This window comes from Panthera leo, chromosome A1 (assembly GCF_018350215.1).
Source record: "Panthera leo isolate Ple1 chromosome A1, P.leo_Ple1_pat1.1, whole genome shotgun sequence".
Classification (NCBI taxonomy): Eukaryota; Metazoa; Chordata; class Mammalia; order Carnivora; family Felidae; genus Panthera; species Panthera leo.
Window position 1 is genome coordinate 198,077,717 of NC_056679.1, and position 23,298 is coordinate 198,101,014.

General features: G+C 42.4%; 1 long non-coding RNA gene across 1 annotated transcript; it reads left to right on the plus strand.

Annotated features, from left to right (window-relative positions):
• Positions 1-1,856: 1,856 nt before the first annotated feature.
• On the plus strand, positions 1,857-19,463 carry LOC122201772. The gene is made up of 3 exons (XR_006194333.1): positions 1,857-1,967; positions 2,320-2,532; positions 18,895-19,463. It is a non-coding gene; the product is annotated as an uncharacterized LOC122201772 (long non-coding RNA).
• Positions 19,464-23,298: the final 3,835 nt, after the last annotated feature.

The following is a 23,298-nucleotide window of genomic DNA, read 5'->3' on the forward strand; positions in this document are numbered from 1 at the left end:
TCTTTATAGTCTTTCCTTGCTTTCTAAGAGTACCGGCCAGCTATTTTGTAGAATGTCTCTCAGGTTGGACTTATCTGATTTTTTTTTTCATTTTTCTATAAGAGTTATGAATTTGAGGGGTGAGGAATACCACAGAAGTGAAGTGACCTTTCTCTTCAATGGGTAAATATCAGGGAGTACATGACACCTACATGACAAATAACAGGTGATCAATGGTTAAACTTGATCAATGGTTATAGTGGCATCTGTCAGGTTTCTCCACTATGAAGTCACTATTTTCTCCCTTTTTGTCCTCTATTTGTTATAAGGGAGTCACCAAGTCCAAACCACACTTAAAAGGAGGGGAGTTAACTTCCATTCACTAAAGGAGAAATATCTTCACATGTTATTTGAAATTCTTCTGTAAGGAAGGTTTGTCCTTTCTCTTACATCTATTTTTTCATTTCTCAAGCAAAAGAATAGGGCATTTGTTAGTAAATTTCAGGGCAATGTCTTAAGAGTCCAATGGCAGGAAAAAGAGACAGCATGATAGGGTTTGCAGAGATCTTAGAAGCCAAGACAAGAGACCATATGGAGAAAACAAGAAAGATTCTCTCTGTGGCCTGCTCTGTTCCATTGGCCATGAACTGGCTTCTGCCACAAGGTGCTTAGTTTCACTTTCCTCATGGCTTCAACTAGCCGAAGCCTCTAGATGGTCTAAAGGCTCTCTCTTGTGCCCATGCCACATGACTTTTGCTCAAGGGTATAAGGTCATTTCACTACAAAGGGGGTCGCCTGGCTCAAATTCTCAAGAGAAAGAAGCTTGTCTTTCTCAGCCTAGCCTATGGATGTATTCTTCCTGGGCCAGGTGTCCACTTGAATGACATCAGCTGTGGCCAGCGGTGGGGTGGGACTGCAATCATTGTGCCCCTCCTGCAGAAGCGCCCTAAGAACGAGTCAATTCTAAAAGGAAGGAATATGGTGGGCAGGCACTGCGACATGCTCCCACGGCACCTTCCTTCAGTTCTTCCTGGAATAAGCATTCTTCTACTAAAATAACACCAGAGGTCACATTCATTTCCAGTGTACATAGTGGCTTTTCTACGTAACACACAGTGCTCTCCAGCGATCATCTCCATTCTCTAATATTTTGGAATTTCTGCTGAAAATTTTGTTTAGCAGATAAAATAGAGCTACTGTAATTGAAGCATGGGTGGGGCTTATCGCATCACACTCCACCCTCCTCAGCCTCCCTTCAGTGGCTGTCAGAATATGGGTTAAGGGAGGTAGACCAGATACATGATTTACTTCCTTGGACCTCAGTTTTCAAGTTGAAGAAAGAAAAGTCACTGATTTCATATAACATTATTCTCCAGGGTTCTATAATGAGGGGTCCTGGGAGATGTAGAGTCCCTACTCCCCAAAACATCATAAAGATGGCTTGGGTACTATATCCTTCAGGGTCCCAGGAGGCACACCCAAACTGCATCACTGAGAAACATCTCGTAATGGACTCTACAGAGATATGGGCAGGGTTCAGGAAAAATAACAAGTATGGCTCAGTACCCCTCAGGGATTGCAGTTGTGGAACCATCACTACCCCTCAGGCAGAAAGGACAGAAGAAAAGAGTAGTTCCAGGAGGTGGAACACGTGGCTGTCTGGCTGTGGCCTTCAGTGGATAGAAGCAGCCAACCTTAAAGTGTAGAGAGAGAAAGCTGGGGAACAAATGCCCCACCCACCTCCTCCCTCTGATCTCCTGAGGAGATCCTGATCTCTGATCCAGGTGCTGCCATCCACTGACCCCAACCAGAAGCCAGAGACCATGTTGCTCTTTTTTTTTTTTTTTTTTTTTTTTTTTTTTTTTGACCATGTTGCTCTTGATTCAGTCCTTGGGAAGCAGCCTCTCAAGACAGACAGCAGGATGGAGAGGGTGGAAAATGGATCTAAAGAAACAAAAGGAAGGTCTCCAGCACAAGACAGACAGATGGTTTGTGGCTGAGCCCGGCCTCGACCCCCTTTCCTGACTTATTCTCTTATTATTCTCCTTCTGCCTTCTTCTCGTTGTCTCCTATCAATCAGTACTCTAGCCAGGCAGTTCCAAGCTTCTTTTCTTGCTGCAGATGGAGAAGCTTAGTTTTGCAGACTGTGAGGCCTAATTTTGGCCTGCATTTCACACACTCTCCAGCAGTGAAAGACCTGGGCCTTCACTCTTGCTTTTCTTGGGTCTCCGCCCAGCCCTGGAGGCTGTAAGTCTCTGTGATGGCCCCTTCATCCTGACCTCTGAGGGACTTACTTCTAGATAGAGTGCTTTGCTGAGCAACCTCTCCTTTTGAACACAGGAAAAGCCCCCAGTGATTTTTGTTGTTGCTGTACAACGGAAAAAAGAAGCCTCAGATTGCTTTCTGAGTAAGTGAGGATTGCATTCTTCCTGGAAAGAGTTTTCTTCTCTGAGGCTGCTATTGCCACGGTCAATTGAAAACTGGGAAGCTGCTTTCAGAAATGCTCGCCCATGCTTTGGAATGTAATTGAAAACAACTGTCCTACTGAAACATGTAAGGAGCTGGAACCATCCCTAGCGGCTAGTCGAGGAGGGGGTGGGGACAGAATGGTTCAGAGGAGGGGAGGGGAAGAGAGTGGTTGGGTCAGGGCGGAGAGAGAAAAAGCGCTTATTGGTCAGAGGAAAGGAAAATAATTAGAGGTTTCCATGTAGAATAAATTTCCATCGGACCTGCCCTGATGACAAAACAGGTTGTGGATGAGAAACGCTGGGTGGCTTTTTAGAGTGACATAGTCTCAGATCCAGGCAGTCAGAAGGCTAGTCCAGAGCAAGACTGTAACCCTAGTCTCTTTAGAGTAAGTCAACTAGAGACAGGCATTTCCACCCCCACCTTCAAGAAGAGACAGGGAAACTAGTTCACAAAGCTACAGGGGATAGTTCACAGAAGACAGAGATACCTCCCCTTCACTTTTTAGTTATTGTCTCATTTGGACAAAGATGACTAGAATACTCACCCCAACATATCCTCTGCCTTTTGTTTCCTGCAGGCTCCACACTCTCTAGCCTTAGGCTTTCTGCGTGAATCATAATTTTATTCCTAAGCAAATGGCCCATACCAAATGCAGATGCTGGCTGAGTCTCTGCCAGCTAGGTCCACACATGGAATAAATCCTTCCCTGAGCAATGTATCTTCCAGCCCTGCAGAAATAGGGACTGGGGCTTTCTCCAGGAGGTCTGACATACATTCTTCCAGTGCCTTGAATGTATTTGGGGGCTAAGTTCAGAAGACAGGGCTCTTACATGTCTTGCCTTCTAAAAACAGCACATTTTCCCCATTATATTGGAGAGAGATCAGAACTGATCACATTCAGAAGCATTGAAAAAGACATTTCAAGGTAATATTACAATTGTTTCTTCCTAGAGCTTTTTATGATTGTAACATTAGGAATGAATGTGAAGTGATTTGAAGTGCTTCATGCTAGGCATTTTGGCTGGGAATCTGGGCCTCTGAGGAATCAACAATAGTCTAGTCCATAGATAGGTTTCTGAGGGAGCATCTCTCCCTTTTCTGGACTCCCATAAGACTTCCATTAATGTGTTCAAGGTGAGGAATCTTTGGCGAAATGTTGAAAGATCATCTATATACTTCCCACAGAATTATATCTTTTTGACCTAGAAAGAACATTGGTCATGCAACCCTTATCTTCTACAGATGAGGACACTGAAGTATGGAGGATCAGAGGGTTAACTAGTGGCAGAAATAGCTCTGGAACCTTGCACCTGGACTGGCATTCAAGAGCTCTTTCTATTGTTCTGCTCTTCCATTTTGAAAATCCATGAAACATTCCCAATATTATGAGTGTGTCACAGATGATTGGTGCAGTGATTATTACATGCGTTTCTCTAACAATTCCCAGCCTCCTTTGCATTTAGGTTGGAATCACATGACCATCTAGCATTGGATTATGAATAAAAGTGGAGTATGTGCCTGTTCTTGGCTGGTAGTGAGTTCAGATCAATATTCCTTCTCCACTCTTCACATGCTCTGCAGAGGAGAACTTAGATCAGATGAAGCATATGGCAAAGCTACAAGATGGAGGAAGGCTTCCCAACTCATATGCGGTGTGACACAAGCAGGAAATATGCCCTTGCTCTCGGAAGAAACTAGGATTTCAGGAATTTGACCTTTGAGGCAGCTAGCATCTACTACCCCAAGTCAATGGGATTCTGTTTCAGCCATCTTTCCTGAAAAGGACATAATGAACAAGGTTCGACAATGGCAGCCCACCATTTGCAAAAAGTCAACAGGAATGTAGCACTCATCACTTGGACACTCATTGCTCAAATCAGAGGTGTAAGGTCTGGGAGAAGGCAGGAGTTCCAAGGCTGAGAAAAGAAAGTTAGTTGCTAGTTAGTCCCACTCTTCAGAAAATCAGGTTTCCACAAATGTAGAGAAGACTGTCTTAGACAGCTCTGGTGTGTTCTATCTCAGTTCTCTCTCTCTGCACCCAAGGATGGACTGTGGCCACATTGCCTTTTCAGTCTGAGCCCAGCTGCATCCTCTCTCACAAGTGCCCCAGAAACTTAGGGGAGGAAGTAAGTCAATGTGACTTCTCTGTGAAACCTCTGCTGCAGACCCCACTTCATGTCCCCAGCTGCCAGTGCACCTCTTAGGATGTGGCTCTGGACTGGGAGCTTGTACAGCTTCCCCTGGGAAGCTCGTACAATTTTCCCCACAGTGTGACTTGCTACAAAACCCTTAAATAAGACAGAGGAAAGCAGGTCATTGTCTCTGCTGGGTTGTTGGCATTGCGGCTATCATTGGGTGACTTTTGGCTCTGGAACCTCAAGTTAAAACGTGGATTGCTGGCTCATGTTGAATTCTGGTCAACTGGCCTTGTTGTCTTTGCATTTCCCGCCTCTGAGCCTGGCAGGCCCACAGTGGTGAGGTCCGTTGATGGAGGGCTGGGTTGCCTGTGTCATTCTCCCTCCACAGATGGAATCTTATTTCGGAGTGACTCCTCATGGGAGAATCAGGAACACACATCCTGGTGCCAGCAGGTCCAAGGCCGGGCTTTCATACTCTCACATCATGTAGCTTCAGATCAGGCAGTCATTGATCTGCTTCACTGATCTCTCTTTTTTTAGGCATCATTCAAATCCAGAGTATTTTAATTACTGTGGCTTTAAAGTATGTTTTCATATCCGGGAGGGCAGATCTCCATTCATTAATCTTCTCATACATTTATTCTTCCAAATGAAAGTTAGAATCAATGTAGTTGCCCTATACCAAAAAAAAAAAAAATGCTATGAAGAATTTATTAGAATTGTGTTAAATGTATAGATTAACTTGGAAAGAATTGAAATTTATATGAGATTGAATCTTCCTAGGCAGAAATGCAATATAAAAAGTCATTTATTTCAGTCCTTTATGTTTTTCATGGAATTCTTAGAAAAATATAATTCTAAAAAGACCCCATTTATAATTGCATAAGGCTATTTATTGTTGGAACTCTGTAAAATATTTAAGAATATCAACTATTTGTTATAAGCATAATTGTTTGATATTTAAATATTTACCTTTTACCTGAACATCTTAAACTCTCTTAGTTCTGTTTTTGAGGTATAATCATATTGCAAATAATGATCCCCTGTCTCTTCCTTTCTATTTCAGCCTGTCTTATTGAATTGGTTAGGACCTTCACAAAAATGTTAGACAATAGTATAAAATTGGTCATATTTATATTACTTCTGATAGAATTTACGACCCTGCAAGTAACTCCATTAAGTGAATGTGTTGTCTGTTAGACAAAACCTCCTTGTCAAGCAAAGGAAATGCCCTTCCTTATTGGTTTTATAAATTGATTTGTGTGCATGTGTGTGGGAGAGGACAGAATTTCAGGGTAAGGAGGAAGTGTCATGTTATTTTACTTGAACTTGGCATTTAGTCCCATCTCCTGTCCTCTCTTCACTAAGAATATCACAGTATTTAAAAAAAAAAAAAAACTGTAATGAGACAGTAAAAGTCAAGATAGTCCCTCTTCTTCACATTTTTCCCCTTATATCTATCTTTTCTACATGCAAACCACCTCTGTAAGTCTGTGTCTCTATAGGTTCCTGCATTAGCTTATTTGCCTCAAGTGACTTAAACAATATTTTTTAAAACTAGGTCAACCGGTTTTTATTTATTAATTTTTAACGGTGCAGGGAAAGTTTACCTTCCTCTTCAAATTCTTTGATCGGTTACATTTATGATTTCTCCATCCTATCCAATTATTATTCTAATAATCCAGACCTTTCCCCTTTTTGTCTACATTCTAAAAAAAAAAAACAAAACTTTTCTGGATTATTTTTCCTATTGTGAAAAGTGCTGTATTTTATCTTCTTTTAAAATATTATCTGGCAGCTTCTTTGTCTTTCTTGTCTTTGTTCCTTACCTTCACAACATTGTTTCCACAACCGACTTTTTAACCTTTTGAACACTGTATTTGGACATGAATTAAGCATGGAAGGAAAGAAATTTTCCTTCCAGAGTCCAGATGCTCACATCCTGGGACTCTTCTTACCCCAAGCCCCGACTCTCTTACACTGTGACCTCTGGGTTTCAGAGGCAGTGTTCCCTACAACTCCCAGCAGTCTGCAGAATATAGTTAAGAAGCCATTGGACTGGAGAGGCTCTGAGCTCCCTCCCTGCTCTGAAATCCTGTGCACCTGCCCTTACTTGTCCTCCCCACCTACTCAAACCATCCCCATCTTTGGAGCCCGCCTTTTCCAACCCACACCCCTGACCTCGCATGAACATTTGTACCTTCCTTCTCTGTGCTCTTGCCATGCTGTTCCTTCCACTCCAACTTCCTTCCCTTCCCACCTTTCTTGGTCCCGAAAAAGTGTAGAATTTTCAAGTAATAGATTGTATTCCATTTGACTTGAGCACGGGACTTCTGAAGGAAAATAATAAGAAAATTGTGTCCAGATCATAGAATGTAATACTTGTCTGTGGTAGCCACTTAGGTTTGGAGTGAGAGAATTAACAACATACACAAGTATCAACCAGAGTGTGTATAAAATGATTCCCCGGTTCCTTCCCAGTCTAGCAGCCTTGACTAATGATCAGAGAAGTCAGTAGGTCTGACGGCATGGGATGGAATGAACTAGAGCAGGCAGGACCGGGGCCGGGGCCAGGGTGTTCTATTCCTTGGCTTGTGAGCTGCATAGAGTGAAAGTCATAAAAAGTCTCTTTGTGATGTGTCTAAGGGGTATTCTATCTCTCCACAAGACTGAGGAATCTGAAATCACCTCAAATAAGCACTTAGGTGGTAGATGGTGTTTTTGGACTCTTGGCCTCTCTTGGAACTGTCTTCATAATCTCCATTTCTCTCTCTGTGCATATGTTTAGATGTTCACCTAGTATTTGCGACTTTTTGAGAGTACTTCCATATCCACAATGGCATTTTATGTATATAGCAAATTAATAATGGGAGAAATTATCTTCATTTTACAAACGAGGAAATTGTTTGCCTAGCAGGTGAAACGACTTGCTAAGATCAGATACCATAATGAACATTAGTGGTAGAACTGCAACAGAAAAGCAATGAGCTGGGAGCCAAGGGACCAGGGAGGCATGCGCCTGTTCATTATTGCTAAGAGAATTCTGTGGAAATGGCCCCCACCCGGCCGCTGTGCCCCCTGCCGCGTTGGAGCTACGTTATCCCCATGAAGTCATAGTCTACTCCATGTGAAGAAAATAATTTTGCTTTTCAAGATGTGGAGTTGGGGGGGGGGGTGGAAACTGGACATTCTGGATGGCTTAGGAGCTGGCACAATCAGGATAAAGGAGGCTTTCAGAATTGGTTTGAGGCAAATGGGCCAAGAGAATATGGTAACCAGATTTTGCACATCTAAAATACATTCCTATTTAAGAAAGAGAGACTTTCTAAATTGGCTCAAAGCAGTACAAGATGGAAATAAAGGTCTTATGCCAAAACTCCAGGCACCACACAGCCCGTTTGGTCCCCTCAAAGTTGGCTGAGCCACGTGACAGGGTTTCTCTCATCCCTGCCCAAATGCTGCGTCCCACCCTCCCTACCAGCAATTTCTCTTTCACAGGAGGAGCTCTGGCACCTTTCAGAAGCTCCACGTTCCGAAGGGAGAAGCCAGGGTGTGGTGGGGGGGGCTCCTTGAGTACTGGGAAAGGGTGTGGTACCCAGTCTGTGCGCTGAGAGGCCCCACTGACGTCACCCCCTCACCTCCTTCCCGTTCACACTGGAGCAAGCACACAGAAAACTCCCTTTTGCAGCTGTGAAAACCGTTCTTGCTGATGTACATCATGCCCACGGCTCCCTACAGCTATTCCAAATCCCCAGTTTCATTGGCCATATTCAGAGGGAAATAAAAACACCTATTTCCCAGTTGGCCCTTTTTCAGTCAGACAAAATTAAAATAAAGCTTGAAGTTTAAATGAAATGCCCTTCCAGTTTATGCTCTGGAGTTTCCATGCTCCCTCCACCTCAGCCTAGTTAGGGCCGAGCCGGCCGGCTGAGGGCTTTTCTTCCAGTGTTTGCTAAGGAACATCCTGGAAAGTTGGCCGTAAGTCTGCATTTCTGTCTAATATGCATCTGCTTCAGCCTTTAGAAGGGCCTCATTCCCTCCTAGTGGGATGTGGAACTAGAGAGAAGGGGAGGGGAGAGAGTTCATCAGATCTTCCCTAGGTGTCACCAGACCTCATTGCCCACAATAGTCAGATACTACACAGACTGCCCGGGGCTCCATCCTCTTCCCTGGAGGACAGAGGAAGGAAAGAGGCCATTTTCCATGCTGGTAATGAGTGTTGGAAAGTACCTTTCACTGGAAGCTCAGGTGAGAAGGGACGAAACACCTCTTCCAAGTCCCTCTAAACTGGGCTTCTAGAGTTTAACATCAACAGTGGTGTTAGAGGTTTGGAACCAGGGGAAATGTGGTGCCCCTGGGGTCCTTCTGATCTCAAGTACCCAGTAAACCCCAGTGGTTTGGAAGTATGTATTCGAGGTATCTATGGAGTTTTCTAGAAATAGAATTGCCATGCCTCAAGCCCAGATGTTTTCACTCAGTAGGAAGGAGCCCTGCAGGGCCCTAGCATTTTTGTAGCTTGGAAAGGTCTGCAGTGATTCTCCTGCAGGTGGTTTCATATGTTTGCCAGTTTCCTCAGCTGGGATGTGTACCAAAACATTTTAGAATTCTAAATTAGATTTAGACACAGGTAAAGGATAGCCAGTTTTAAAAGACTGGAGGGTAGAGACACCTGGGTGGCTCAGTCAGTTAAGTGTTCAACTCTTGATTTCAGCTCGGGTCAGCATCTCCCAGTCATGAGATTAAGCCCCATGTTGGGCTCCATGCTGACAGTGTGGAGCCAGCCTGAGATCCTCTCTGTTCCTCTTTCTCTGCCTCTCCCCTGCTTTGTGCTCTCTGTCTCTCTCAAAATAAATTTCAAAAAGTAAAATGAAACAAATTAAAAACTAAAAGACTGGAGGTTATAAAATCAGGAAGAGTTATAGAATATAGGTATAAATGTCTCATTTGTAGACAAATGGAATAAGGCTGTCTGCCCACAGCAATATTCAATGGATAAAATTAATTGTACTCTAGCTGTAGAGATAGAACTCAGCGGCGGGATGGGACAAACAAGAAATCTCATCTCTGGAGGTCAGGTAGACAGGTAATATTAGACCCACCCCTGTTGAGGAGGGCACTTGTTGGGATGAGCACCGGAAACCAATTTGGCAATAAATTACATTTAAAAAATATTAGACCCATCCCTGTACTCAAGGAGAAGGGATATATGTGGGCAAACACAACATGGCTCAGGTAAGGAACATGGATACATAAACACCAATATTTTGGGCTCTCACTTTTATTGATATCAGACACCTTGGATATGATCCAGCTGCTAAGATTTTCATTTATTCCTTCATTAAATATTATTGCCCCCCTGCTACTTTCCCGTCATAAGTGCTAGATTCTGGAGGGACAGCGATAATGCCGCTAGAACTCTTTTTCTGATCGATTCTCTTCTTGCCTTATTTTTTACTTGGCCTTAGCTTTTCATTTAGAAAAAAATTCCACATGGTAGAGAACTTGCTCTCTGCAGCCACTGGTTTACACCCTTCAGCTTGGAGAAACTCCAAGAAAAAAAAAAGGTAGCTTTTTTTTTCTCAGCAGCTATGGTAGGGGCGAAGGGCAGACTGCCCCAGGATAGGCCACTCTGGCCTGAACGTTATTTTGAGTTAAAAGTAATCAACACCCAGCAGATGCAGAAAAAGCTCTCTTCTTGGTCCACAGCTGCCTAAATTTACATTGGAAAGGAGAGCCTGTACCAAGAAGAGTGCTATTAACAGACTCCCCTTTACTTAAGAGACTTATCTGAATAATAGGGCAAACTTTAATTTGCAAAACATCTCCTTTCACTTTCCAGCTAATGGCCTTCCTTGACCCTACTCCTCTCCTTAGCTCACACAAGCTGCCTGTTGCCTCATGGTCTTTGGAACTCCATGTCTTCATGGATTGCCCATGAGCCTGCTATTAAATTTGATCTACTCCTGTTGATCTGTCTCATGTCAATTTGATTCAAAGTCCAGCTAGACGGAACTTGAAAAGCAGAGGAAGGTCCTCCTACCTGACACCAGCAATCACTCTAATGAAGTATTCAGATCAGCTCTGCTTAGATCACTCCAACCATCCGCCCAACCATGACAGACGATAATTCCCATGCATGAGACTTTCTCAAAGACGCCACCACAGACCGTCCTTCTTAAACCGGCTTTCAAGCTCAGCCTCCTGAGTTACATAGCCGAAATTCAACTTGCGCTCAAACGTGCCTCATATAACACTTCTAAAATTCCGTTTCTTAGACCTTGCCGAATTGAAGATGGTTGCCTAAGCAGTAAATCTGAGAAACTAGGCATATATTACCTACATCATACTAGACTGCTCGTGATGTGGCAAATGGAATGAGAGAGTAAAATCAGGGTCTTTTTTTTCATTTACTCTTGGTGATAATGACCCTGGCCTCAACTGTTCACCTACATATTCAGATATACAATAGAAAATAAAATATATATTCTGAATATTACAATATTTTAGGTTGTAAATATAAAACGTCACATCTTCCCTTGGCGGCAGTCATGGGAAATCATCCTGGGATGATCGCTGTGGGTTGTGAGATCTCTCCGTCCTGTCTGCCAACAGTCTTTCACATCTCTCTTCTTCTCCTCTGCTCACCATGTTCCATCTGCCAGGCAGCATCGGCTGGCCCAATGGACAACTATTATCGGCTGTAGATCAAGGTGAATTTGCATAACTGCAGGTTGTAACTTAATTCCTCATTAGCAAGACAAAATATGCTCTCTGGATGTTTCTAACATGTTTTTTTTTTTTTTTAAGTTTTGCTTTTTTTTTAAAAAAGAGTCAACAAAAGATATTCTCAAAATTTATTGTGTATAATTATTCTCATGGACTTCTGATAAAAATTCCCATATACAGACCCATTTTGAAAGCTCAAAACACAGGAGGAGGAAACTATAAATTAAGTGTCCAAAATACACTCTTTCTCACAGAAAAAAAAATAAGTTTACTCTGCAGTCAATTTAAATGACAGCCACCAGAGAGGCCAGAAGCTGGGCTTCTGGATTAGGGGCTGAGATATAAAATGACAACACCTGCATCAAGGCTCATCTATAAAGAACAAACAAACAAACAAACAAACAAAAAACAGACATTCAAGTGTTGTGTCTCTGAGAAAGGCAAGCTTTGGGAAAGAAGGAAAAGGTGAAGTTCGCTGACCCCAGCTCTCTGGTGGGATGGTGGTCAGAGAATTGAATATATCCTCTGCTCATGTTCCTTTCAAACGCAGAGATTGCTAGGAAATGCAGGAGAATCCTTTTCGCCTCTCTCCCTCTTATGTTAAATTTCTCATCTAAATCCACATGGAAACAAAAAAGGTGCAGCCCATTTCAGAATTGAGCAGGATTGGATCCTGCTTTCTGAATTTGGAGTGAAAGGGCTCAATTATGTGAATCTTGGTCAGTTTTTTAAGTACTAGATTTTTTTTTTTTACAGTTGTAACATTTACATTGCAAAACAGGTACCCTTTTAACCATTTTTAGGTGTGCATTTCAGTAGCTTAACACTGAACACTCAACTGTTGTATAACCATCACCATCATCCATCTCTAGAAATTTTTCATCTTCCCAAACGGAAGCTATACTCAGTATACAATTGCCCAAGTTCTGTTCCCAGCCCCTGGCAATGACCATTTTACTTTCTGCCTCTACAAAGTTGCCTATTCTAAGTACCTCATGTAAGTAGAATCACACATATTTGTCATTTTGTGACTCACTTATTTCACTTAGCGTTTCCATGTTAAAGCGTAGGTCAGAATTTCTTCTTCTTGAAGGCTGAATAATATTCCATGGCATGTAGGTTCCACATTTAGTGAGCTTTAGGGTGGATTATCTTCTCCAGTGATAATCCTCAGGACAGCCTTAGTGGTTTCTATCATCTTCTCAATGTTAAACATTTGTTTATTTATTTATTTTCTTTTTTAAAATTTATTCTTAAGTTAGCTAGTATACAGTGTAGTCTTGGCTTCAGGAGCAGATCCCCATGATTCATCACTTACATTCAACACCCAGTGCTCATCCCAACAAGTGCCCTCCTCAATCCCCATCACCCATTTTCCCCATCCTCCTATCCCCTCCATCCCCTTCAACCCCCAGTTTATTCTCTGCATTTGAGAGTCTCTTACAGGTTGCCTCCCTCTCTGTTTTTATCTTATTTTTCCTTCCCTTCCCCTGTGGTCATCTGTTAAGTTTCTCAAATTCCACACATGGGTGAAATCATATGATATCTGTCTCCCTCTGGCTGACTTATTTTGCTTAGCATAATACCCTCCAGTTCCATCCACATTGTTTCAAATGGCAAGATTTCATTTGTTTTCATTGTTGCGTAGTATTCCACTGTATATATATACCACATCTTCCTTATCCATTCATCAGTTCATGGACATTTGGGCTTTTTCCATACTTTGGCTATTGTTGATAGCACTGCTGTAAACACTGGGGTGCATGTGCTCCTTCAAATCAGCCCTACTGTATCCTTTGGATAAATTCCTAGTACTGCAATTGGTGGGCCATAGAGTAATTCTATCTTTAATTTTGGGGGAACCTCTAGAGTGACTGCATCAGTTTGCATTCCCACCAACACTGCAAGAAGGTTCCCCTTTCTCCATATCCTCACCAACATCTATTTTTTTTCCTGAGTTGTTCATTTTACCCACTGTAGCCATTTTATTTTATTTTTATTTATTTTTTGTTAATAACCTGTTTATAGTTTTTTTAAATATGAAATTTATTGTCAAATTGGTTTCCTTACAACACCCAGTGCCCATCCCAACAGGTGCCCGCCTCAATGCCCATCACCCACTTTCCCCTCCCTCCCACCCCCCCTCAACCCTCAGTTTATTCTTAGTTTTTAAAACCATAAACATTTGTTTAAAGATAACTTGTTTCTTCTGTGTTTTTTATCATTATACCTGCTTTCTTCTTCTTTCCTATCTCCCTTCTTTCCTTCATCCCTTTCTGTGTCTCTCTCTTCCTTCTGCCTCTATCTCCCTCCTTTGTAATAGCAGATGATAAGTACTGCTTATATCATAACTATATAAATATTCATCTCTTCTACCAAATAGTTTCTTGAGAGCGGGGACCAATTCTTACCTCATCGGAGACCCTGAGCAAAGCTAAGTAAATGCTCAGTAGACAAAAGTTGAGTTTAACTTAACAAAAGTTGAGTGGAATGATACTCAAAGTAGGCAGCTAATTAATGATCCCATCCACAGATTTCTTGAAGTCAGCTAAGCAAAACACAGATCCATTTGTCTACCCGTGTATTCATTTTCTATGGCCGCTATAACAAAATTCCACTAACCCAGTGGCTGAAAACAACGCAGATGTATCATTTTATGCAGTTCTGTAGGTCAGAGGTTCAGTACGGGTCTCACTGGATTAAAATCAAGGTGTCAGTAGGCTACATTCCTTTCTGAAGGCTGTAGGGAACTGTGTTTCCTTGTTCATTCAGCTTTTAGGAGAATTCAGGTCCATGTGGCTGTAGGATGGAAGGCTTTATGTCTTCACCGGCTGTCAGCAAGGGCTGACCTCAGCTCCAAAAAGGCTTTCCTCCACTCTTTGCACATTGCTCTCTACATCTAAGAACCAGCAGCAGGACATCAAATCCTTTTCAGGCTGCCATCTCTCCAATGCTTCCCATATTGTTGTGTGTGGCTCTCTGCAGCCTGGAAAGATCCTGTACTTTTCAGGACTCATGTGATTAGATTGGACCCACCTAAAAAATCAGTCTCTAGGACCATAACCTTAATCACATCTGCAAAGTCCCTTTTGCCGTGTGAGAGAACATATCCACAGATTTGGAGGCTTGGGGCCTGGACATCTTTGGGGGCTATTATTCTGCTTACCACAATCTATAAGCATCTACTCCAGACCCCCTTGTTCCTGATGTCCTAATCTTTCTCTTTTTAGGGCCCTGCCTAGTTGGCCAAGTAATTCACCACTCTCCATGGGTCCATGGATATTCCAACCTCAGATTACTTCTTCAGTACAAAATGAGTTGCACTGTCCAAAGCACTGCCCATTGGGATGATTTTCCCTCCCCACTGCCTTTCAAAGTTGCCCTGAGTGGGGCTGTAGTGCATCCACAATTCATTTCCAGTGTGTACACACATACTGAGCTGACCCATTGCAAACCAAGCTCAGGCCTTTTCTTCTTCCATTGGCTGGTCTTAAAGGGCCACAGGTATATGGCCACAGGTGTGAGCTGAAGGACAGGTACTAGAGAAAGAGTAATGGATGACTTGGCGATCTGGGCTACCTACCCATATATCTGGCTTGTTTTCTACAATGCTACCTGAGGTCTGTCCTCCAGGTAGTACTTCCATTGTATAATGGATTGCCAGTGCCCCTGCCTGACTTTATGACTTGGTAGGCTAAATTATGTGGTCCAAACACTGTAGCCTGGACCGAGCACAAAACCCTTTCCTTCCGGTCCCAACTCAGAACTGGCAGCCTTTCGTGTTACCCGCTCTACCAGTTAGAGCAATATTCTCATGTGGGGGCACTTCTCCCTCCAAAATCTGAGGTGTCCTATCAGTTGTTATACTTACTTTTTAATGGCTAGAGGTACAGGAAGTATTTATTAATTTATTAATTATTTGTTTGTTTGTTTGTTTTACTTTGGAGAGTACGTCCCAGCTTGCCTCAGGCTATTGGGCACCTAAAAATTTTACTGATATAGTAGTACACCCTAGAATCTTCAAAGAATTTATCTTACATTCTCTAGTGTGCATGAGTCTCACCAGGGCCTCCAGTGAACCGAGCACTTCCTGCTTATCTGGTCTGATTAATATGAGGCCATCAATAGACTAAACCAATGTGAGGTTCCATGGGGTGTCCGAATCTTTTCAGACTATAGTTGAAGAGAGAATGGGAGAGTCGACACAGAACTGGAGCAAGATAGTGAACACATACCATTGTACATTCCAAATCAAAATGAAACATCAAATTCTCTTTTCTGATATTATTGTAAAAGAATACATGACCCATACGATCCATGAACATAAGACAGTGTTGATCCGCTCTAGCTGTCACAGCAGCTGTGATTGGGGCTACTCCTCCGTTGAGTTTGTGCCCATCCACTGTCATCCTTCAGGATCTGTCTGGTTCCTGCAGGAGGCAGACTGGTGAATTAAATGGAGATAAGATGACTGCCACATCTCTAAGGGGTGAAATAGAAAGGCGGGTGAGGGAGGGTTGATTGATTTGGGAGCTCTTTCCCAGAATATAGGACTAAATAACCTGGAGAAGACCCCAGGAGATGTTTTGAGCATAATACTAGGAAGGCTCAACCAAATGAGGTAAAAATGCCAGATATTGCCAAGGCATACTGTAGAAAGGTATTTAAAAGGCTCAGAGAAGAGGTCATGCTAGAGTCAACATACTATGTAAAGCTGGAAAGCCCAATCATGTTATGATTTAACCCTATTTATTGAGTGGCCAGGAGGGGTGTAAGGGCAGATTCTGGAGTGAGTGGGTTGCATATTGCCTTATGGGAGAAAGACCTCTGCATCTTCGTTAAGCAAGGCAGCCATATTATCCCTTAGCAGAGAGCAATGGCACGACTTTTGCAGGTTTAGAAGGTTAAGAGAAATCGGGGGAATCCATACTTGGTGGGGGAGAGAGGGTATCAACCCAGATGTTCCTATCCCATGTGTCCAAGTCCCATTCTTTTGCAGCCAGTGCCTTGATCTTGGCACAATACACTGTCTTGGTCGGGAGTTTAACCTTCCGCCTTCCTTGTAGCTCAACTACTATGTCAAATTCTGGGCTGTTTCTCAGCTTTCTCAGCCCTCCCACTGTAAGAGACAATACCTCTTTATATGCTACCAAGAAGGTCTCTCCAACATTCACTGTTAGCTTCTAATTGTCGGTTAGCCACACTTAGCTTTTCATCATCTTTTTCCATATCACCAAGTTTACCAACAGCCACTCAGTGCCATTGTCCTTAAAATTATTACTTCTCTCATATTTCTCAAATGTCTGATAGAAAGCACCACCTGATGAATTCCTTTCCACCAGTAAATCATTCCAGTTCATTATTGGTCGGAAGTCTTAAAAAATGCAGTTACCTAGTACTAGGGTACTGTGGATCACCTACCACCAGCAATGGGGTCCCCTTTTCCAGGTGGGTGTTGGATAACTCACCTCAGTGCTTGACACTGAGGGCTTCTGACTATAGTACTTTTGGTGGCTGTGGAAGAAAAGTACTTCATTCCTATAGATGGCTGGTGTATCAGTTTCTATCAAGTAACCTTCAACCCTTCTTACAAACTGAACCACTTTGATCCAATTTCAGAAGAGCCTGTTTCAGGTAAAATTCTTCCCCTGGAAGGCTCTTGAGTAATAAGAGAATAAGAAGGCTCTCGTGAAATAATAAAATAATCTTGTGGCTCCTTGACCTTCATTTCGTTGGAAAAGCAGAACCCTTTGGAAGATTGTAGCTCACAGGCAAGTAATCAGTTAATGGTGCTCATTAGTTGGCTACTATGTTCTCAGTCCCTCTACTCACCACAAAAGGAGAAAAAAGAAAATTCTACAAGTTTCTAAGTGCATCTTCAAAGAAACAATGTGATTTTTCATCACAGTTGCCAATATTAAGTTGAATTTTGAAGTAGTAATCCCACTGCTATTAAATGTTAAAGTTTTCTTGGTTTTTTTTTGGTTTTGTTTTGTTTTTTCTTTTGTTTGTTTGTTTGTTTGTTTGTTTTTGGTTCATAAAGGATGTTGTTTAACTTTGGCAAAATTTCCAAATGGTCTAGGGCTCATGTTGGTGGATACTCTTGGGTGGGCCAAAGTGTGGGTCAAATGTACACTAGCCAACAGTGGGTTCTGGAGAACATCTGGGACACCATCAGTCTCAATTCTTCCATTTTCTCAGAAAAGTAAGGAGTGTATGTGTGACAGAAATGCTTCCTAGGGACTTTTGAGGAGTCAGATGTCAGGCCTAGCAATGCCCTCCTCTCTTGCCACTTGTTCTATTGTTCTCTGATGCATCATATTGCCACGCCACACTGCATCCTAAGACACAGTGGCCTGCCTGATGACCCAAGACAGGAAAGTAGTTAATGTCCTCCAGGGGTGACTACAGATACCACGGGTACTCCAGTAGACAAGTACCACCCAGGCAAGGCTTGGGAGCTCCTCTCTTCTAAGGATGTTATGGTTTTCCACCAGGTAGATTTGCTACGAGGAAGGAGTTCTGGAGTCAGGAATATTCATTCTCTATCAAAATGCCATTTGACCCTATGTTAAGTTAACCTGTCTGCTTTTGACCCAATTATTTTTGACCCATTGTTTTCTCTGGATAAGCTTATCCTAAATAACTTGGACTCATTTCTCCTTGGCTTCCCCACTGCTTAACTATATAAAAACATAGAAAAAATAATAATTGTCAAGTCATCAATAAAAATACTGAATAAGACAAAGATCTCTCTATCCCAAATCCCACCCTTACTGGTTTCCCATCCTGTGATGTTACTCAGAATATTCTTGCTAAGAAACAAAGTACTTTCTGGAAATATTCAAATTCTTTCACAGATTGAAAAATTCCCAAGGGATGGGTATTGTGGCTAGGCATTCAAATACTTTCTAAGCACATGTGGCTCATCAGCAGTTTTCTAGATTTTTAAAATACAATATAGTGTCATTTTATTCAGGCAACAACAAGTTGAAGCATCAAATCGGCATCCAAGTAAATAAAATCACTTATGTTATAATTAACTGAATTTTAAACAACCTGTTACTTGGTACATTTTAATAAACTTAGAGTGGAAATGATAATATACCAGTAGCCATAGTTTCAATATGTAAAATAATTATAAATAGAACAGTTTTTAGTACATGAGAGGCGTTCAGTAAATGCCATTTAAGTGTGTTTGCATTATTAACTCATTTTAGGCAGAGGCTATCCCAAATAAAAAGAAGATATGGTCATCTTTTTTTCATTCTCTTTTTAAGCTCCACCACTCTTCCTCAACCAATGCAACTCCGTGTTTGCATATTATATTATATTATATTATATTATATTATATTATATAGAACTTCTTTATATATAGAATATATTATATTATATTATATTATATTATATTATATTATATTATATTATATATAGAACTTCTAAGAAGAGTTTTTGTTTTTGTTTTTGTTTTTCTAGTAAAGATTTGTAGGGAAAAAGAAGTTTGGAAACTAGTGCTCTAATGTAACAGAATTGACAATACTCCACCTCACCCCCCATCCCCCTTCACTGTTATCCTCTCCAGGGCTTCCTGGATGCTTTGAATCCCAACAACCAGCATCTGAGTCTTTGGCTGAAGGCGCTCTCAAGCTGGAGCCAAAGCTCACTTTGCCTGTACACAGAATTGTGGATCAGAGGCCGTCCATAATTTGCGACTGATCTACAGGAGTATAAACATTCCAGCTCCCTCACCTCAGACCAGGAAGGCTCTGAGGTGGGAACTACACTGTTATCCAGAGCTTCCCTGCCAGCCATGGCCTGGCGCCTCACCCTTGTCTGTCCTTCAACCCCGCTCTCTCCTCCTTTTCCTTCTGCTGTACGGATTTTCCCTGGGAACACTTCTTCATCAGTACTTAAATGTAGGCTTTTGCAACCGAGGCGCTCACTACTGACATCTTGAACTGGACAATTCTTTGGTGTGGGGGCCGCTTTGTGCATTGTGTGATGTTTAGTAGCATCCCTGGGCTGCCAACAACACATCTCCTATCCTCTCCTCCTCTGTCCACAGTCATAACTATAAAAAATGTATCCAGACAATGCCAGATCTCTCCTGGGAGGCAAAATTGTCCCATTCAAAGACCACTGTTTGAATATTACCATTGCGGATCCTGAAGTTCTGAGTTGGCTAAGTAGAAAAAGAAAGGATTAAAAGCTAAACTTCCTGATTCCCAGGCCATTGGTTATTTCTTTCCACTACACTTGTGCTTCTAAACTCGTCTGATTATAAGAATTACTGGTGTATATGTTGTCGATGGGGGGAGGGCAGTTGGTTTTAAATGCAGAATCCCAGGTCCCTTCCCTGAAGAATCTGACTCAGGAGACCTGAAGGGGGACGGTGGAACTCAGTGATTCTTTTGATCAAGCCCAGTTTGGAAACCAAAATGCTGCTTCTCAGATTGTCATGTAGGGAGAAATCACCGTGTGCATGGTGGGGGGGGGGGGGGGGGGGGGGAGCATGTATAAAATATAAATATATACACAAAATATAAATTCCTGGGCCCTGTACTCTGCGAGTTTGCAGTTTTAATAAGTTTTCCATATTTTTCTGATATAGGTGACCTGAAGCACTTTCCATTCAATCATCTGTTAATACACACACAGAATATTGTCTTTATACATACGTTGAATGAACTCTTCCCTCAGTTGACATCAGGATTCCCAGAAAATGCACTCATAATATACTTTAACTCTTTAGTATTTATTCATAATTTGTGTAATTATCTTCTTATTTGTGTAATTTGTGTAATTGTCTTCTTCTCTAAAGCACAGTCTCCATGAACTTAGGACCTACCTGCCTTCTATCTGATTGTAATCCTGAGGTCAGCACTCTGCCTCGTCCAGAGTGAGCGCTTAGTAAATGTCTGTTGAATGAATGACATTAGGTGCTAGGGTATGCAGAAAATGTCCCCCCAAAGATGTTGCCATTCTAATCCCCAGGAATTTGTATATGCCAAGATGAATATGAATATGGATATTACCTGGCAAAGGAGAATTAAATCTGCAGATAGAGTTAAGTTTACTAATCAGCTGACCTTAACATAAAGGGATTATCCTGGATTATCCTAGTGCCCTACTGTAATCACATAGGTCCTTTAAAGTGGAAGAGGAAGACTGCAGAGGTCAGGGTCAGAGAGAGATCTGAAATGCCACACGGCTGGCTTTGAAGATGGAGGAAAGGGCCATGAACCAAAGAATGCAGGCAGCCCCCAGAAGGTAGAAAAAAACAAAAAAATGGATTCTCCCTTAGAGCCTCCAGGATGAACAGAGCCCTACAGACACCTTGAGTTTAGCCCAGTGAAACTCATTTCAGACTTCTGACCTCTAGAACTGTAAGAGAATATATCTGTGTTAAGCCACGACATTCATGGTAATTTATTACAGCAACCATAGGAAACTAACACCGTAGGAAACTAATGGTAGTTTAGGTCTTGGTCGCATTTATTGAACGCCAAACTTCCAGGCACTTTACCTCTGTCCTTTCTTGTCCTTATAAGAAGGTCTTATCCCACTTTGCAGATGAGACATCAGAGGCTCAGAATGGTTATTAATGCCCAAGGGTACACCTTTAGCACATGGTGGCGTCGGGCTGGGCTGCAAACCTCTCATCTCCACACTCTTTGATGTTCCAGTGCTGTTCCAAGTGTGGCACTCAGTTGTTATTGCTGCATATCAAATAAGTTACAGACATTGTGATGTGTGTTCAGACTTTCTACACTAATTCTTTTCTTTTTAAAAATGATCTTGAGGGGCGCCTGGGTGGCTCAGTCAGTTGAGCGTCCGACTTCGGCTCAGGTCATGATCTCACGGTCCGTGAGTTCGAGCCCCGCGTCGGGCTCTGTGCTGACAGCTCAGAGCCTGGAGCCCGTTTCAGAATCTGTGTCTCCCTCTCTCTCTGCCCCTCCCCTGCTCATGCTCTGTCTCTGTCTCAAAAATAAATAAACGTTAAAAAAAATTTAAAAAAAATGATCTTGAAGTGTAATTTTATGTCTGTTGAATCTCGTAATACAACAATGGGGGCTCATTTTATATGTCTTTTTCATTTCATCTTTTAATCAAATCATTCTTATTGTAACCTGTAAAAATACCAATTCACCGTGGATTAGAGGGGAAAAAAAACTGGTTCCAAATCGTAGGAGCTTTGAGAAGCAGTGCACAGATCACGATGCTGAGATTTGGGGTTGTGAATGGTTCTTGCCTCCAGCCTTCCTAGGCCCCCCAAAGCAAAGCAGTGAGAGTGGAGAACCTGGCCCAGGGCGCAGGGCCTTCCCAGGAGGGGAGTGGAGGGCAGAGGCAGCCTGGACCTCAGAAGTGTGCTTTTTCCCCTGGTCACAAAGCTTTCCCAGTTCTGCTTCCCAGTCTCACCCCAAACCTGACCATTTCTACCTTCTTTTTCTTTCAATAAAAGCTTTTCAAAGTTTAACTTTTTCTTCTCTTTCTTTGGTCAATTTTTTTTTTATGAGAGTGCATGCTCCCCACATATTTCACATGGCCTGCATTTTTATGAATCCAAGAATAAATGCATTTTTTGGCTAACAACTAGGAAGTATTTTTAGACTGATAGGGCTGTATTTTTGTCTTTTGCACAGCATAACGTAATGCAAAGCAGATGCGGTTGCATGCAGGACCCTTTCATTCAGCACCCGGTTTCAGATGTGCTGCCGGCACACTGCGTCCCTTGAGAAATACATTAACACTTTAATAAAAAACTCATCTGACCCAAAGTAGCTCAACCTAGGGGGGTGAGCCAGCCAAAGAATGAGAAGCTGAGATCTTGCCTCTTTCTTCGAACTTCTTTGGGTCAGCTGCATTTTAACCTTGGCTTTGCAGGGGAGGGGGATTTTGCAGTGGAGATGTTCAGCTAGCAAGTCAAGGAGAGCACAGAGGGTAGTGGGAATAGGGGTGAGGTTCAAAGCCAGAAGAGATTGCCGAGGGCAGATGAGAACACTCCAGACTCATCACTGTCGTTTTCCTCTACGATTCTCAGCTCCCTGACAGAGCAAGACCACACCCCAGAGGAGCCTACGTGACAAAGAGAAAGAACTCTGCCAACCTATCCCACTCACAGAATCTTCCGCTTGTCAACAGATCTGGAAGCAACCTCTGTCATCACCGACTTCAACATCCTTATACAGCTACACTCAGGCCAACACTCGGGACTACCTTTGCTTAGTACCATTATCACCTGAGTAGGTATCATGAATGAAACCGAGACCCAGAGAAGGTAAATCTCTCATCCAAGACAACAGGGCTCGGAGTATAGCACACTCATTTCCACACAGTCCAGCAGGCTTGTTGTCAGGACCGATACAAAACTCCTAGAATATTCCTGGTGTGACTGAGGACTGGTTTTTTTCTCCCTGCCAGCTGAGGGTTAAACCTGAAAATATGCCAGCAGGGTTTCACTTACTCTGCATACAGGAATTCTATGCATTTTAAATCAAGAGATCCTGGATCCCAGTAGATGAAAAGGGTTCATAGGGCCGGAAGGGCCAAGCCCATGTGAGCATTGTGCATTATCTTATTTCACTCTAGAGAATAAAAGCGAGGCGGTGGAGGGTTGGTCGTGCTTAAAATCCTTCAAGGCAGAGAGTTATTTCAACTCTGCTATGATTGGAGCTAGGCGGGCATATTTATTCTATCCCAATAAAATAAACAGTAAAAGCGAAGACCAATAAGAAAAAAAATTCTTGCAAATATCGCAGATTTAAGCCCCTATTAGAATCAAAATTAAAGAAATATCTACAGCCTTCTGCGGCTATACGCCCAAGTCTTCTTTTCTCTGAAAAATCTTTTGAGGTTTGAGAATAGCTCCAGGGAGAATAAATGGAAGGTAACTGGGATGTCGGCCTGTCAGTATCTGACTGGGAAAATGACCAGCCTGAAAGAGTGGCCATGAGGTTTGCCTTGCAGATGGGCAGCATGAACAATG